The sequence below is a fragment of the Schistocerca cancellata genome, chromosome 6 (genome assembly GCF_023864275.1).
Source record: "Schistocerca cancellata isolate TAMUIC-IGC-003103 chromosome 6, iqSchCanc2.1, whole genome shotgun sequence".
In the NCBI taxonomy this organism is placed as follows: domain Eukaryota; kingdom Metazoa; phylum Arthropoda; class Insecta; order Orthoptera; family Acrididae; genus Schistocerca; species Schistocerca cancellata.
Window position 1 is genome coordinate 304,066,964 of NC_064631.1, and position 19,301 is coordinate 304,086,264.

The following is a 19,301-nucleotide window of genomic DNA, read 5'->3' on the forward strand; positions in this document are numbered from 1 at the left end:
GCGCCGGCCGCCCGCTACGCGGCTCCCAGGAATTACGATAAACACCCGCGGCGACTCGGGAAACTGGTTCTCTGCGCGGTCGCCGGCCGCCGAACGAGACTGAACGAAAGACTGCCGAAAATACGACCAGCTGTCGCGAGGTTCGTTCGGCGATTCAGCTATGCCGAAGCACGGGACGTCTTGATTTCGAAGCAACGCTGATGCAGCTACACTCCTGGAAATTGAAATAAGAACACCGTGAATTCATTGTCCCTGGAAGGGGAAACTTTATTGACACATTCCTGGGGTCAGATACATCACATGATAACACTGACAGAACCACAGGCACATAGACACAGGCAACAGAGCATGCACAATGTCGGCACTAGTACAGTGTATATCCACCTTTCGCAGCAATGCAGGCTGCTATTCTCCCATGGAGACGATCGTAGAGATGCTGGATGTAGTCCTGTGGAACGGCTTGCCATGCCATTTCCACCTGGCGCCTCAGTTGGACCAGCGTTCGTGCTGGACGTGCAGACCGCGTGAGACGACGCTTCATCCAGTCCCAAACATGCTCAATGGGGGACAGATCCGGAGATCTTGCTGGCCAGGGTAGTTGACTTACACCTTCTAGAGCACAATGGGTGGCACGGGATACATGCGGACGTGCATTGTCCTGTTGGAACAGCAAGTTCCCTTGCCGGTCTAGGAATGGTAGAACGATGGGTTCGATGACGGTTTGGATGTACCGTGCACTATTCAGTGTCCTCTCGACGATCACCAGTGGTGTACGGCCAGTGTAGGAGACCGCTCCCCACACCATGATGCCGGGTGTTGGCCCTGTGTGCCTCGGTCGTATGCAGTCCTGATTGTGGCGCTTACCTGCACGGCGCCAAACACGCATACGACCATCATTGGCACCAAGGCAGAAGCGACTCTCATCGCTGAAGACGACACGTCTCCATTCGTCCCTCCATTCACGCCTGTCGCGACACCACTGGAGGCGGGCTGCACGATGTTGGGGCGTGAGCGGAAGACGGCCTAACGGTGTGCGGGACCGTAGCCCAGCTTCATGGAGACGGTTGCGAATGGTCCTCGCCGATACCCCAGGAGCAACAGTGTCCCTAATTTGCTGGGAAGTGGCGGTGCGGTCCCCTACGGCACTGCGTAGGATCCTACGGTCTTGGCGTGCATCCGTGCGTCGCTGCGGTCCGGTCCCAGGTCGACGGGCACGTGCACCTTCCGCCGACCACTGGCGACAACATCGATGTACTGTGGAGACCTCACGCCCCACGTGTTGAGCAATTCGGCGGTACGTCCACCCGGCCTCCCGCATGCCCACTATACGCCCTCGCTCAAAGTCTGTCAACTGCACATACGGTTCACGTCCACGCTGTCGCGGCATGCTACCAGTGTTAAAGACTGCGATGGAGCTCCGTATGCCACGGCAAACTGGCTGACACTGACGGCGGCGGTGCACAAATGCTGCGCAGCTAGCGCCATTCGACGGCCAACACCGCGGTTCCTGGTGTGTCCGCTGTGCCGTGCGTGTGATCATTGCTTGTACAGCCCTCTCGCAGTGTCCGGAGCAAGTATGGTGGGTCTGACACACCGGTGTCAATGTGTTCTTTTTTCCATTTCCAGGAGTGTATTTCAGTTGGAAGTTACTTTTTTTCAAGCTTTGTTTGAGGTGTAACATAACTAGTCTGTTACATATCGCTACGCGATCTTTGAAGTATCTGAGAATATCTGTTTTCCTGAGCAGTACTGGGAGAACGGACACAGGTAGTGACTGTGGAAGCCTAGTTACAATCCTCTCTTGTGTGAATCCCCTTCTACACGATCGTCTTTGTTATTTCAATTGAGCACTCGAGACGAGAGTATCTACCACAGCGCCCCTGACGCTTTATTCCAGTACTTATGTTAGCCTTCTCTGCTTGGAGTGGTCTTTTTCCCTTACACGTCGGGGCTAAAATTACCGGCACTGTGAGAGCTGTCTACTGTGCAGTCTGGCATGTGAGTAGTGGAAGTGAGGTTATGAGGGACTATCCTTCTTACGAAAAAATTGAAATATAGTAATAAAATTTAGGAACAAGCAATGTCAGCAATACAGATTATTAATTGCACAAGCAGAATTGAAGTGGAAGTCCTTGTGAAAGATCATGGGTGTTTACACTCCTGAGAACTAAAAGAATAGGAGGAGTGTCATCCAGACATTACAGAACGTATGCATATATTTTCTCCAGAAAATATGTACTTGCAAAAACATTGGACAACTTGTAGAACGCAGTAAATAGCACCTTTTTGCTTTATCCTTTGAATCTTGTTTCTTGCTAAGTGCCAGATAACAACGAAAATTTTTCCTCGTCGAATAATTTTCAGTTTTTCTTCTTTGAAACAATTTTCATAAAAATACGTTTATCTATTCACTTTTTTATTTATGCGCAATGAAAGTTCTACTCCGTAAAACATAAGGACTTTTTGCTTTCAGAAATTTCGCCTCTCTTATAGAACACTAGTAAGAAAAATATCGGGACCTTGTGTAACTTTTCAGTGTGCCACGGAAGCAAAGCAAACAAAATAATAAAAATTAAAAAGACACGAAAGCAAAAAATTCATTTTTATAATAGGAGTGAGTTCGACCAGAACATATTATAATTTCCGATATTAGCAGACGCACCAGAGTCCCTTGTCTGTGTGCATGCGCAAGGTGCAGCATATTCGGAAATTTAGAACTCGACACAAGGCACACATTGCCATCACAGACACGCTCGCGTCGTGGTTGGTTGCTGATTTACACGCAGGTACGAAAGGCGCCCGGACTTCGAGTAGTCGATTTTGACCAGAAAGTCCTCGTGCATCGGAGGGCTGTACGCTTTGGAACACAGTGCTCTTTCCCTAAACTTCCCAAGGTCCGTGATATTTTAAGAACGCACGGGGTACCTGTGACCGCTCTTCTGTTTTGGCAGAACAAAGCGCGCTCTTTGAAGTTAGAAATTTCCCTTGAGTCCCTTCAGGGGCGTTGAAATATGCGACTCCGCTGTTTCGTACCTCCACAACCTGATAACTTTTCTTATTCTTGGAGCTCCAACAGCTGCCCCCTCCATTTCTGGTTTACCCAAAGAGTGACGAGTCAGCAATCAGTGCGCCAACCTTCAGACAGCTAAGCAATTTCTCCCCTGCGAATGGTACTGGGAACAGAAATGCTGGGTTGTCAGGCCGGTAACCGTGATAGACTCTTCCCTTGAGGACTTTGTGTTCCGGAGCGAGAGAGTGTCGTGGTGCTAAGGACGGAGACGGGCGCGTGGGCCCACGAGCTCCAGTACCCGATCGTCGAGACGCTGGTCTGCAGCCTCAGACAGGTTTACTGTTTGAGTAATTGTTGCAATTTCGCGGCAGTGCAGTCCTTTTACCTCTGTGCAAACCCGCATATTCGCGTGACGTTTAAATCGCGACTTACGTTACATTTGTATTTATTAAGAGTTGGGATTTAGCATTCAACAGTTTTCTTTAATTGCATTTGAGAGCTGCTCAGACCTGCTGGGCGTCCGCTAGCAGTCTTCTTTGTTACTACTTTCTACTGCTCATAAATAAGTGGGGTATAATCTGGAGTGATAAGTCGATCGCCTTTGTGAACAATTCTTTTCTGTTAACAGTTAAACGGTTTTCACCCAAAATTTAACCCATCCTTAGCATTTCCTGGGCAGTTAAGAATCCAGGATTTTTAGCTTCTGGCTAGTTTATTATATCATTATTACAACAAACTCTATATTATTGTGAGCATCATTGACCTCAGATTATATCGTGTACTCTACCTGAATTAAATAAGCTAAATTAATTAAAGTGATCTATTTATTTCGCTCAAATTCATGACTTTGAGAAGGTGGCCCTTCACTATTGAAAATCTTATAAATATGTTCAGTCACAATGGCATATTTTAATCAGCGCTTTCATTCTCCCGGTGATCCCTCCCCTCATTGCATCATTTTGGGGACTTTTGAGTGGAAAGATTTGATTATTATATTCCCTATGAAGGAACAAATTCTTAAAGGCGGGAAATCGCTGCGAAAGTTTTTCCATTTTTTTCTGATTCGTGAGAGTGACCTGCAGATTACACGTCCGCTGCCAAACCCCAGAACCTCTGATAGCAAAACAAAACCAATATCAAAAGCGATAATCCAAGAAGGAGGTAACATTTCACCTGTATACTGTAAATCTATAATGGTTCAAGTTCCAGGTTCTCAGTTATTAGTGTGAGGGCTGTATAATTTAAAGCTACGATATGAACGATTTCCTGTGACCCGTAGCCATACGTTTTCTGTGCAACACTCTGGACGCCATATTTCAGCAAGACACGAACTAACAGAATGTTAGTCTTTTGCCCTGATCCGCCATATCACCAGACTTGTCGCCAATCGAAATTGCATGGGCTATGGTGAAACGACGGGTGGAAGCCTGTGACCCAGTGCCAACCTCTACAGACGAACTTCGCAACCAGGCGAATGCAGCTGTATCGGAGGACGCCATTGGCGCCATATACACGTCGATGCCATCACGCATGGAACAAGTTCTCAGTGCTCATGGCGGACCCTACGCCTGCCAGGCAGCAGGACACAACCTGAACCGAGGTGACTGAAACACTAATTATTCTGCAGAACATACTAATGTAAATGTCCTGTGAATATGGACGTCTTACCTCTAGTCTTTCAAGACGTTCTGTTTCTTCTTAACATAAGTGTGGTATCAAACTTAGGCATTAATTTAAGAAAGCAGTTTCTGAGAATATACATTTGGGCTACAACATTGTATAGTAATGAAAGATAGACTGTGGGAAAGCCGGAACAAAAGAGCAAAGAAGCATTTGAGTCATGGTGTAACAGAATAATGTTGGAAATTAGGTGGACCTGCAAGGTAAGAAACGAGGAGCTTTGTCGCAGAAGAGGCAAGGAAAGGAACACATGGAAAACACTGACAAGAAGAAGGGACAGGATGATAGGACACCTGTTACATCAGGGAATGAATTCTGTGGTACTAGAGTGAGTTGTAGAAGGCAAGAACTACAGAGGAAGGCAGAGATTGGAATACATCTGGGTAAAAACTGTAGGGGATGAGAGAGATTGGAATAGATCCCTCCAAATAATTGAGGGCATAGGTTGCGAATGCTAGTCTGAAATGAAAAGTTTGACGCAGGAGAGAAATTATTGGCGGACCGCAGAAAAACAGTCAGAAGACTGATGACTCAAAAAAAAAGAGGATCCTAAACTGGATACTTTGAAATAAAAATGAATATTTTGTTTTTTACTGATCTAACCAACACTCATTTCACTGTTAACAGCTCATAGCAACAGAGCAAAGTAACGACTGCCAGTCTCCGTTCATCTATAACAAGGTAATTCAGTGTCAGAACTGAATCATTTGGCCGCTTGGAATTTCGTAATTGTCATAAAATAATAGAAATCAAAGTACGTACTGATGGATTTAAGCGTTTATACCGCGTGCTGCTCAAGAAGGGAACGTTACTGAAATGTAAGGGGTTTCCGTTTGAGGGCATTGCTGCGGCGTATATGCGACGTAGGTTGACTCCGATGCTGGTATATCAGCACCGACATGTAGGCAAGGGCTTAGTGCGGCATTCTTGTCTTTCCCACGTCGGTGCGAAGCGTGAACTATGGTGACATAATTACCACTAACGCGCTGTTATTCTTTTCTTGGCTACCGAAGAGAACTAATACCGGTACAATTGCATCTAAGAATGAAGAATGTCTGTGGAAGACCAGCGTTGTGGAATGGTGCACCACGTTCCGTGCTAGTCGCGATTCGGCGCGAGGCGCCAGTCGATCTGCAATGCAAGTGGGAGACAGTCGAGTATCGACCCTACAGTCTTCATCTCTCCCTGTGCGATTATCACGCCTTCCTTCCCTTAAAAAAGGCCTTGAGTGGTGGATGATTCCTGTCGGACGAGGATGTGCAGCAGGCAGTTACGGAGTTCGTGCAGCAGGGCACGTTATTTTATCAAACGGGTATCTCAATCCGATCCGTCTGTGGGATGATTGCCTCAATGCTCTCCGCGATTTTTCCTGACTGGTACACCGATTCTGCACTATACCATGTTCGAACAGGAAATGACTGATCGTCTCTTATAGGTTGAAGGTGTTTCGATGAACCCTCTGCCAGACGCTTAACTATGAATTCCAGAGTAGCGTGCAGCTGTTTATACGTTGTTGGAAATACAGGGATAGCTGCACCTTCGCCCGTACTGTCTATACTTTGCGGCAAAGTCGACAAGACTTTATTAATGTAACTTCTTCCAAACATCCAAAACAATTTCCTACAGTTCTACTATGCGAACAACCTAGATCAGCTTTCTTGAGCGATCAGTTTTCTTGTAAGTTCCTACGACACCTTGAAATTACTTCCAAACCCTCTGCAGCTCCCTCAGGTACGATGGAAAATTTTTTCTTATGGGTTAACCCATGTGTCTCTCCCTTTCCCTTCTTGTTGTGAGGCTGCCAGTTTATGTTATGATATAATGAATGCTGAGTGCACTGCTGTAGCGCTCTTTTTAAACGCGCTCACCTTTCGGAAGGGGTGGCGACAGTCCAGTCCAAGGGGTGGAGAGTAACCACTTCTGTTGGCTGTCAGACAAGGAGCGCGACACCAGAGGCACCGAACACGTGGTGGGTCTCCTTGTCGCCAAGAAACGTCACATTTGCACGTACGGGACGAAAGGGGTGTCAGCGCAAATATGCTCACTGATATAAAATATGCCTACGTAAAAATATGGTCACGCAGCCCAGTAACTCTACAATAATTCAAAAGTTCCCAAACTGAGTGCATCAATGAGAGAGTCCATCGCCACTTAGAATACTTTTAAGCCATTTAGAATTTTTTTAACGCCAGAAACTATTGAAGTCACAAAATTAACAGTCATTTACGCCAATTTCTTTAACAAGTTAAGTGCATGAGAACCTGAGGTGCTACAAACTCAAACAAAGTGACAAATGAAAAACACTACTCTGGTCTATAGTCTGTGATCATCATACTTTGACACACTAAGCAGTTTTAACGTTACAAGAAATAAAGAATTCTGTAGTTGAACAAATTATACCAAATTACGCAATTCTCCACAAAGGCTTTTGCCGTGTGAGTGTGGTGCATGTTTTGTAAATTATCAGTACGCTAGGTGCAAGTCATCGACAGACAACTGGTAATAACTGGCCACTTAATTTTTATGTTAATTTAGAAATATCTTTTCTTTGTATAAACTAACGTCAAAAAGGTTTAAGTAGATATTTTGCAACAAAGAAGGAAATCGAACGCTTATCATGTAGTTTGCAGTCAGAAAATGACCGCAATACGGTTATCTTTATATATGTGCAGTATAACCTTTTCATTTGCAGAATTTGAACAGAGATCCTAAAAGTAATTTCTGTCATCAGCGGCGCTCTATAAGCGAGGCGCACCAGTGTCTCAGAGTCATTAGTGTCTGAATCTCGGGTGCTATCTCGGCGGAAATAGGCAGCGATGGAGAAAGATTTTTGAATGGCATACGGTATGCGCCGAGTGTGAAAGACTTTAAATCTTACGCTTTATGTTGAATTCGTCTTCATTCATCATTCGCGGGTAACAACCGTTCGCAGGCTGCGAGAAATTTAACTTTCGATAGGTGTCGGGCATTGAAGCAAGCTGAAATTTGCATTTTGCAGTGTGTCATAGTGTGCTGCAGTGAACTAAATAAAGCTGTTACAATAAATTTCTCGCCAAATACAAAGCTTGACATCTGCTGAGGAACAGAGATGTTATTGGACAGGAATAAACAGATACAATGATGGATGAGCTAAAACACCACATATATGTAATAGAAGTAGAGTGGTATATCTGCACTAAAAACGATACTGATCTCATCACATTGGAAAGTAGGATAACGTACATAAGTGAAATTCATGCTTGAGACAGTTCATACTCCTAGTAAAAAGGTCATCATCGGACTATCAGTAATGAATATGTTCTCCTCGGGCACTAACGTTCATTTTGCACCTGTTATTCATGTTGGCTACCAGGCAGTTGAGGAATCTTTGGGCAATATTGGCCCACTCCTCTCTCAAGGCGATTTTCAGTTCTTGCACAGTTCGGCAAGGTGGTATTTGTCGAGAAACACTTCTTTTAAGAGTATTCCAGGCATGCTCTGTAAGATTTGGGTTTGGGGAGCAAGCAGGCTCCTCCATACGTTGAATATCTTCACTTTCCAGTGTGTCCGACACCTCTGCCGTCCGTTGTGGGCGGGTATTGTAATCCATATACAGAAATTCGGGACCTACGACCCCTTAACAGATGGACATGATCCAGAATAATCTCCCTGCAATACCACTGTGCTGCAACTGTGTTCGGCCAGTGTGGTTAATTCCTGCTCACAACATAACGCCTAGGCCATACCGATGAAGCTTATGAACATTCTGTGATGTGTATCGTATTACCGCTCTCTTCACATCAACTGGTGGCCAAAATCACTTGCCACAATGAAGTGAGATTCGTCGGAAAACGTCACTTGGACCGCTGTTGTTAACCTCAATCAACATGCTCCCGACACCAACGAATTCTTTCTCGGCGATGGCCTGGCTACAGAGGGATGCGTTTAACAGGCTTCCGAGCATACGAACCAGCCTGGTTTAATCGCTGCGAAATGATTCTGGCAGAGCCACGTTTACCGGTAGCGGTTGCAAGGTCTGCAGCGATCTGCCTAGCAGTGAGATATCTGTTCCATTTCGCTTCTAGGGCCACATATCGATCCTCTTGCGGTATGATGATCCGCCCACAACCACCAGGATGCTTTCGCATATCATTTTCACCTTCAGTAGCCTGTTTTAATCGCAAGGTGACATTTTTGGACACACCCATGACCGTGCCAACAGTGGTGACACTATGACTGGCTTCGAGCCGTCCAGTTACTCGTTCACGATCGTAATCACTCAAATGATATCTTGTAAACATGTTTCTGTACCGCAATGAATGCCACACAGTCTCGTGCCATAAAAACCTCCGTCAAACACAGCACCGCATGGACTGTCGACAGAGGATCCGTGCACTGGCTTCCCTACACCCTCTACATATCCTTTTGCTGTCATTGGTCTGGTGTTCCGTAGCAATTGTTGGTTGTTCTGAAGCAACTGGCGGTTGTTCCTTAGCAAGTCTCGCTTGTTTCTTAGCAGGTGCCGGTTTTTTCCTAGCAGTTGTCAAGCAGCGTAGTAGCGCTAGTAAGAAACTAAATACATATTATTCGACAGTTTTATAATCGGTTTTCAATCGCTACAGATCCGTTCAGTGAACTTTAATTTCCAATTTTCACTAAGTTAGTGGACTATTTCGGACATCAGAACTGAGAGCCAACGTGTGACTGATTCTTGATATGTGAGTATAATGTGTTCACATCTAATATACTGACGGTTTTTGTAGGTGGATTGTGGTTTGGAGAAAAGGAGGTGTTCTGTCACTGTGGAATATGCATAATAATTAACTGGATCTATTTGAATATTAAAGCTAGATAATTAACAATGAAGCAAAATTGTATTCACATAGTCATTGACAGTTAATTCATCATACATAACAGTAATGGCAATCTGTGTCAACTTCTCATTAAATATTTAATCGTGGCAACCAGACAAAATGCAAATCTGACAAATCTAACATGACGGTCTGGGGGGGGGGACTTATAATGAATTACACAATTGAATGTAGTGAAACTGGTTAGTATAGAATAGAACTATTGAAGAAAATGGGTTACTGATGGTAATCTGTCGAAACTTTTGTGGATTTTTGAAGCAAACTATTCATGACTTTGCGAGGTAGATCTTCAGAGTGAGGCTCTCAGGTTGTAATTCTAAACTGACCAGGAGTTCCCTAACTCTCACGCAGTAGTGGCTTGATCTCACCACAACGTAGATGTCAGTGACTGAAGAACTGCCACTTCAGTCAGTTGCAGCTCCAGTGGGTAAGTGTTGGATGGCTGAATATTTTCTAATTCACCGAAATGCATACGCAGAGCAGCTGTGAAGCGAAGTCTATCTGCTAGCACTAGTTGTGTCGACTGATCCGATTTCCCATTTTTCTGAACGGAACCATCAGACAAGGAAGCCTCTCTTTGCAGCGTTTTTCAAAACAGGCTTAATCTGATTGGGTGGGCTCTGAATCTTCTGAGCTCCAACTGATAAAAATGTTCCTTGGGGAGTTCAGATCCCCTTCCTTGGGCTTTGTTTTATTTAGTTAACCAATGCTTTCCCTTCTTTGAAGAAGTCGTTCCTTGCCACTCCTAACTCTCTCCTCGGTCGATGAGGCAGCTTCCCTTTCGCTTTGTTGTGCTCTCTAACACTCTGGAAGAAGTTAAGATGAACCATGTCAGTAGTACAGTAATGGAGGCACCACCTCAATTCTAGTATCAAAGTGATATGCAAATTAATTACCGCTATCCTCATCGCCATCCCCCAGTCCCAGATGATGTCATGTGTTTTCCTCAGCCGGCACATAGATTCCCCACACTAGCTCCCTTCCCCAACCCACACCGTTCCCCTGCTTCAACTACGCTATTGGAGGGAATTTCGAATTTTGCAGAGAATTCTTTGTCCCAGGACTGTGCTGACATCCCGCCCCACCCTTCACCTGGGAATTGGCGGGAAATTACAAACGGGAATTCCCTTTCCTGGACTCGTACCCTGGTCCTTCTGCACAGAAAGCCCAAATGCACACCCCCAACACATGGAAACTACTCAGATGTAGCAAAGGAAGGTTAGGTTACTGTACTTTATTTATTTTGATTGGGAAGCTGAGGTAAAGATCGGTCCTAATTACATAATGAATCACAAGGTTTAGCCCTAATTACACAAATACATGCATAGTGCTGGACAAGGACTGCTTAAAATCGCAATACAGCTCAAAAACTGACGACACCATACAACTGGTGTTATCCTGCTGGGAAAAAAATTCACAGTACATCTCGAAACCAGTGGCAGATGCACTCAAACTCTATCCTTCACCTTACAAGCCTGTGGAAAAAAAGGCTGGAATGGGTGATATTACCTTTATTTTTTTATTTTTTTGTGAGAAATGTGTTCAATTGATTTGATGCTGCTATTGGACAGAGATAAGTTTAATAAGTGTATTACCTGTAAGTATACAGCTGAGGACTCTATCTATTACTGTTTGACATTAGAGTTCGCTACAGACATCTGTTTCACGATCACCCTGCAGCCCAGGTAATTGAAGGCAATACACGCTACCACCACTGTTCTAATGACACATCGAAATTGTCATGAAAAAATTTACCGACACAGCCCCGCCCCACACGCCATCTTCTGACCGAAGAACAGCCGCCTAGAGCAATCACACACAGCCCTTGCAAGTGACCGCCGTTCTGAGGAAGGAAAAAATTCACTGTAACAATTGTATTTAACTCCAATGCATCTCTTATAATCAAGTATCTATTAAAAAGGAAACCACAATCGCAACAGCAATAAATGCCCTCTTTCCATGAGAAAGGTGCAATCCATTTTCTTCTACACTCCTGGAAATTGAAATAAGAACACCGTGAATTCATTGTCCCAGGAAGGGGAAACTTTATTGACACATTCCTGGGGTCAGATACATCACATGATCACACTGACAGAACCACAGGCACATAGACACAGGCAACAGAGCATGCACAATGTCGGCACTAGTACAGCGTATATCCACCTTTCGCAGCAATGCAGGCTGCTATTCTCCCATGGAGACGATCGTAGAGATGCTGGATGTAGTCCTGTGGAACGGCTTGCCATGCCATTTCCACCTGGCACCTCAGTTGGACCAGCGTTCGTGCTGGATGTGCAGACCGCGTGAGACGACGCTTCATCCAGTCCCAAACATGCTCAATGGGGGACAGATCCGGAGATCTTGCTGGCCAGGTTAGTTGACTTAAACCTTCTAGAGCACGTTGGGTGGCACGGGATACATGCGGACGTGCATTGTCCTGTTGGCACAGCAAGTTCCCTTGCCGGTCTAGGAATGGTAGAACGATGGGTTCGATGACGGTTTGGATGTACCGCGCACTATTCAGTGTCCCCTCGACGATCACCAGTGGTGTACGGCCAGTGTAGGAGATCGCTCCCCACACCATGATGCCGGGTGTTGGCCCTGTGTGCCTCGGTCGTATGCAGTCCTGATTGTGGCGCTCACCTGCACGGCGCCAAACACGCATACAACCATCATTGGCACCAAGGCAGAAGCGACTCTCATCGCTGAAGACGACACGTCTCCATTCGTCCCTCCATTCACGCCTGTCGCGACACCACTGGAGGCGGGCTGCACGATGTTGGGGCGTGAGCGGAAGACGGCCTAACGGTGTGCGGGACCGTAGCCCAGCTTCATGGAGACGGTTGCGAATGGTCCTCGCCGATACCCCAGGAGCAACAGTGTCCCTAACTTGCTGGGAAGTGGCGGTGCGGTCCCCTACGGTACTGCGTAGGATCCTACGGTCTTGGCGTGCATCCGTGCGTCGCTGCGGTCCGGTCCCAGGTCGACGGGCACGTGCACCTTCCGCCGACCACTGGCGACAACATCGATGTACTGTGGAGACCTCACGCGCCACGTGTTGAGCAATTCGGCGGTACGTCCACCCGGCCTCCCGCATGCCCACTATACGCCCTCGCTCAAAGTCCGTCAACTGCACATACGGTTCACGTCCACGCTGTCGCGGCATGCTACCAGTGTTAAAGACTGCGATGGAGCTCCGTATGCCACGGCAAACTGGCTGACACTGACGGCGGCGGTGCACAAATGCTGCGCAGCTAGCGCCATTCGACGGCCAACACCGCGGTTCCTGGTGTGTCCTCTGTGCCGTGCGTGTGATCATTGCTTGTACAGCCCTCTCGCAGTGTCCGGAGCAAGTATGGTGGGTCTGACACACCGGTGTCAATGTGTTCTTTTTTCCATTTCCAGGAGTGTAGTTTCAAGAGCAAAATCAGTACAATTTTTACCTTTGACTGCAGGATACAATTTGCATCTCATTTTTTTGCGACATCCAACGAAATGCACCTCCGCCAATTACATATGGCAAAAATACAGAGGTCAGGCTATACACCCCTTACACAGGTCCATCCTGCGTAAAACCAGAAAAAAAAACTTCCACTATTTTTCTACGAAAATTACTGGCCGCCACAGAATGTCCTCGTTTGTTCTGAAACCGCCATCGAAGTAAATAAAAAACGATAATTTAAACTCCAAAGAAAAAACATCTATGTTAATAAATTTCTTTCAGCTTGGTGGACAAATTACACGACTTGAGAGCGTGTTTCGCGTTCAAATCGGCGTCTGTAAATAAACTGTCATGCACGTGTGTATTACAAACATTTCAGGCACGTGAAATACATTACAGAATACAGTATTTCACTCCATTTAGTCACATGTCGGAAAAACACATTTTACAACGACAAGTTATAATTCAAGAGGACGTTGCTCTTTTGTACACCATGGCAGTTTCCATTTTACCAATGAAATGCTGTATCACGCTGGCATTTATGAAACAAATCGTGAGAGCCTGTTTTATAATAGAACCTCCTACTATTATTTACCGTTTCTCTCTCTTCCGATACATCGAAATCAAATACCATCTGTATGTTTCCGTTTGACATTTTTTATCCATAACTCAACTCTACCGACATATCTGTAAAGTTTCTACCATATAGCAGATTATCGCGTTCTACTTTCGTAAGCAATTTGATAATTAAGCAATTTGATAATCACAGCCTGTTTCACACAATTTACTTACATGTCGCGAAAAAACATTATCATTTCTATGTTCCACAACAGGCTATAATTCAAATGATGTCTACTTTACAATTAGAGGTTATGAAGTATGAAATAACACAGAACTTGCAGTAAAAAATGGTGCAAATGGCTCTGAGCACTATGGGACTTAACTTCTGAGGTCATCAGTCTCCTAGAACTTAGAACTACTTAAACCTAACTAACCTAAGGACATCACACACATCCATGCCCGAGGCAGGATTCGAACATGCGACCGTAGCGGTCTCGCGGTTCCAGACTGTAGTGCCTAGAACCGCTTGGCCACGCCGGCCAGCCTTGCAGTAACACCTATTTGTAAACACGCGATCGTGACGATGGTAATAAAAACAGATACAGCCGATTTCTATTAGTTTTATGAGCAAAATCGGTGGAGTTTTGAGAGAACTATCTGTATCCAAACTTCAACCAGTTATACCACTCCTTGTAACAGAACCTCCTGTAAGATTTTACCGTGGCTCTCTCTTCCAATATATCGAAAAAAAATACCGTCTGCGTGTTGACATCGAACATATTACATATAAACGTATCGCCCCATTGGAGCAGCTGACCAGTGGTCGAAGTCGATTGCACAGTCCTGCCAAAGTTATATCGACTGTACTGGAGGAAGACCATATCCAGCAGACTATCAATCGCAAGAGAGATTTCCTGTATTGTTTCTTCATAAGCTGTTTAATACATTGTTTTTTCCGCCGTAATGCATCCAAGAAGTGTACACCGCACATACACTTTGTTTTTCTACTATGACTTCGAGGTCTATGTCAGGAGCTAAACTGACACTAAAACGTTTCGATCCATGACTCTCATAGAAAGCTGAACATCGCTATGCAGCTCCTGTAACACACAAGTTGATAGAAATAAAACACAGAGGTAATGTTTCTCAGTGACAAAAATGTTGAAGGCATCACAACATGTGGAAACTGGAAGAGTTTATGGCATTGTAGAGCGTTTCCAACAGCTATCCGAAGGTGATGACCTTTACAGTTAATCTCATCTTCCACAGCGACGGGGTCGCTGATGTCTCAGTCTTCCGTTTCAGAGAGCATTGTTTCGTCATTTTGCAGTCATGTACATGATTACTGTTCCGGTGTTGACCATCGCTGGAAGGTGTTCTTTACAATACGTGTGAGGTAGCAGAAGTGAAAAGAGGTCTTCCCGGTAAAAGAAAAAACATGTGAAGGGTATCACAGCATATGGAAATGGGACGAACTTTTACACTTCACTATTACTGATTTCAGCTACTGCCGTCTTCAGATCATAAAATATTCTTATGTAGTATCAATCTCAAACTAAACATGTAAGTACATAGTAAGTGAGCACTTACTATTTACCTACATATTTAGTTTGACATTGATACTACTTGAGAATATTTTATAACCTGAAGATGGCAGTAGCCTAAATCAGTAACAGTGAAGTGTAAAAGTTTGTGTGATCAAGACGGGCCTGTAAAATAAAGTGCCAAAAATATGATCACGGACTCATTTTCAGACTTTATGTCTTCAATTGAAATAGGACAAGTCTGCGCCATTGAGCAACACTTCCAAACAACTATCTGAAAGTTATGAGCTCTGCATTTAATCCCATGCTCCACTGTGACAAGTAGCAGATATCCAGTGTTCCACCAAAGCTCTTTCCATCTCTACCAAATGGCTTCAGTCAATCATTATGTGGTAATCAAAAGCGTAGCAGTGGACAGACCGGATGGGAAAGACACCGTTGATATGGGACGATGTACTGTAATATGCACCACAGTTCATAGCGCGATCAATCTTAGCCATTTTCCCAGTTGTTCCGTAATTTCAACGCCAGCCAATGGCACAGCAGAATGCTTCCAAATATCTTTATCATCGCTAAATCATCCTTCCACTACTTTTCAAGTACCATATACTAGATGGCGAATGCAAGTAGATGACGGTGCAGTATGTCCATTCGACTATATACACCAAAGTACGTATACCAGACAGGGTCCTATATCGATGAAATTAGGTTATCTATATGTACATCAAAGTATATCAATTGTTCCGTAAATTCAACACCAGCCAATGACATGGCAGAATGCTCCCACTTTCTGTATCATTGCTAAATCACCCCTACACTTTTTGCAGGTACAATACACTAGACTGCGAATGCAGCTAGATGAGTGTGCATTACGCCAATTCGACCATATACACCATTCGACCATATACACCAAAGAGTACCAGCCCTGTGACAAAGAAATTCGCGCCAAAATTCGAACTTTCCGCCAATAGGGTAGGTGGGGGAGGCCGTGGGGTGGGTTGGGGAGGGGAAGGGAGCTGTGGACGGGGAGCTACGTGCAGGCTGAGAAAACACATGACATCATCCTGGAGTGGGTATGGCTGTGGTGGGCAATTAATCGATGGATTTAATTAATTTGCATATTAATTTTATATCAGTTTGATCCCATTACCCTACCTTTAATGTCTGTAGGTCTAATATCAGCAAAAGAAAGTTTTTTGTGAGGGCTATGTGTTTAGTAGGGTCTCACAGGTTTCAAAAGTCTAGCTGGGAGTTCTCTTTTCAGCTCCAAGATTATGATATCCAGCATACAACACAAAGTCGGTTTCCTACATTCGATGACAATATTGCCGTTCGCTAACATTCATCCTGAATCCAAAACGTTAAACATTTGCGTGAGCGAACGCTACAGGGTGTCTTAACAGTGGTCCATCTGCACGGTGGCGCCAATTGGAGTCATAAATGCTCCACAATGAACGTTACCCCTCGTTCTCCCCTCTCAGAAGAGCCTTCCAGGGTTTCTGATTGTTCTGGCACCACGTTCCACGATTGCCGCCCAGTGTTCCTCCAAACGTTCCCTTATTCTCAAGTAGCATGTGAATCTGTTTTAGGTTACCCCATACACTGACTACCTATCGTACATACAATTCCACACAGTGATCGTGATTAATAATTCACATCAAAGGTGGATCTCTAATATGAATTTATATGATTTTGCATATGTTGCATGACAGTTCCGTAAAACAGTCCTACAATGCTTACTCCACAACTATATGAACTTTACACGTGGTCATGTGAAAAATGTTGTTATTTTATTTATTCGCAAGTAAATTCAGTTATATTGAATAAAATAAACTCTTTGTATTAAAGTCACAAATACTTGTCTTCGGTAACCACTTCATTAATTTTATTTTCAAATATTGTTGTACTTCGAAATTTTCATCAGTTGCTAGGAAACCCAAAAAAAAAAGTAACGATTGTATAGCCAAGTGGCGTAAAGGGTGATAAATGGAGCGATGAGTTGTGTTCGTGCTAAATTTTCTATTAGGTCGCACATTTGCCTGACTCTCTGCTATTTTGACTGCAAGTTTTAATAGTAACTTCATTAGTCGAAAATAACACCAACTTTAGCAGCAATATTTTCGAAAATTTCTCCTTTATCCATCTTATGCAGTACATCTATCTTTTTTTCCGCGGACACAACCTCCTTCATCTTCGACGTTATTTTACACTCGCAACAAATGGTGGCCGTACAGAGGGTGGGGGGGGGGAGTGTTGTACCTTCACCCTTTCACCTCTAGCCAGCGAACCCAGTAACAGAAGTTTAATAAATTTTCTTATTCCTTTTTTTTAAATTGATGGCATTTAATTTCTGTGTGCTGTACATTTTTTCTGAAATTACAAAAAGGAAGATTTTTCCAATTGTGAAAAAAAGTTGCAATATACAACGTAGTCGTGTATCCGCGAACAAATATTTTATCGAAATTTAAGAACGCTACAGATGAGAAAATATTTTCAATACTGTATAAGAGTGTATCAAAATAGTATTCTACTGCAAACCATTTCTCAGTAAATAAATCAAATTAAATGAAAGTATTACCAAAAGTGTGTTACACATTAAATACATTCTGAAATAGGAGCTATTGGAAACTGAAGGAAATTTCCATTTTAAAGATAAATAAAATTGATAAGATATTAAAGAAACACAGTTCATTTGCAAACAACACATTTTCCATGCTAAAAGATCTCATCGTTTTAAGTTATAGGATATTCATGATCAACGAAGTATGGCTTAATCGTCCACGAATTAGGTAAATAACTTTAAAAGCATATAGACTTTTACTGATTAAAAATGTGGAACTGGTGAATTAACAATATCTTCCAAATAACTTCAGTATACTATACTGCTCTTAAATGTGTAGAACTCTAAATATTTACAAATGGTGCACAAGGCGCAGCCTCATGTCCCGTAACAACAAAAACTGTAGAAAATGGCGAGGAAACTGCTTATAGCTGTTATTTTTATCATGGCAGTGACAACATCAACCGTTACGAAATTGTCTCCAATGAAAAACAGCCCACAGTTGCAATAAATTATGTTTGTTTTAAACCTTGACCATGGTTTCTGCTATAATAATATAGTCTTCTTCAGAAGTCATACTCACTAATAAATGAAAAATGCCTTAGCCCAGCGTCTGCGTCAAGACCAATAAAATGTCTGTTGAAGTTATTTTATTGGTCTTTTTTTTGTTTTTGGTTTTAGGGCGCAAAACTTCAATGGTCATTAACGCCCAATTTTATTGGTCTTGACGCAGACGCTGGGCTAAGGCATTTTTCATTTATTAGTGTGTATGACTTCCGAAGATGGCTACATTATTATAGCAGAAACCATGGTCAAGGTTTAAAACAAACATAATTTAGTGCAACTGTGGGCTGTTTTTCATTCGAAGCTTATAGCTGTGTCTAGTGCGCATACATTCATGCTATTCTAAAATCCAGCCACTGTACTCAACTACCGACCAGGAAACATCCTAGATACACTGTCCTCAGGGTGTAACAGTCTCTCATACTGTACACCTCAGCGTATCCGTGTATGGAAATTGGCAGAATTTAAATTAAATGGTTATCGTCGGACATTGTTGCCGCTACTACTTCCGAATTACAAACTGCTTTATAGTTACTCTACTGCTAATAAAGTTGACCTGCATGACCTGAGGATCTAGGTTGACGATACCGAGATAAATTCCACTGGATTTATTTCTGCAATAGAGATTCTGTAGTAGTATTCTTTTGCATTACCAGACATTTTGTGTAGTAAAAACTACAACTCGTCTTCGATTTGTGAAATGATGGGAAAGAAGTCGCTGCTGTGTTATATAATTAACACATCTCTCCAACTACCATTGTAGAACATAACTACAAGCGTGCTCACCAGTGAGACCCCTGGCGAGTCCGCAGCACCAGTGATCCGGCGTGGACGACGCCCGGCCCACCAGCGTAGTCCTAATTCGGCAGTGCCACCCAGTCTACGGACGCGCTTCTCGAACATTAACGCGAAAATGAGTAATTTTGTTATAATGCCGGCCCGTTAAATTCGTGTAAAAGGAACGAAAGTATAATGACACGTGAACACGGCCGGCCAGCCTTCGGTAGCCTAAATTGTAATTACAAAAGTAATAACGGGGTGTGCTGTACCCTCGTGTCCACGCATCTCGGTGTTTGTGATGTGCTGCGGT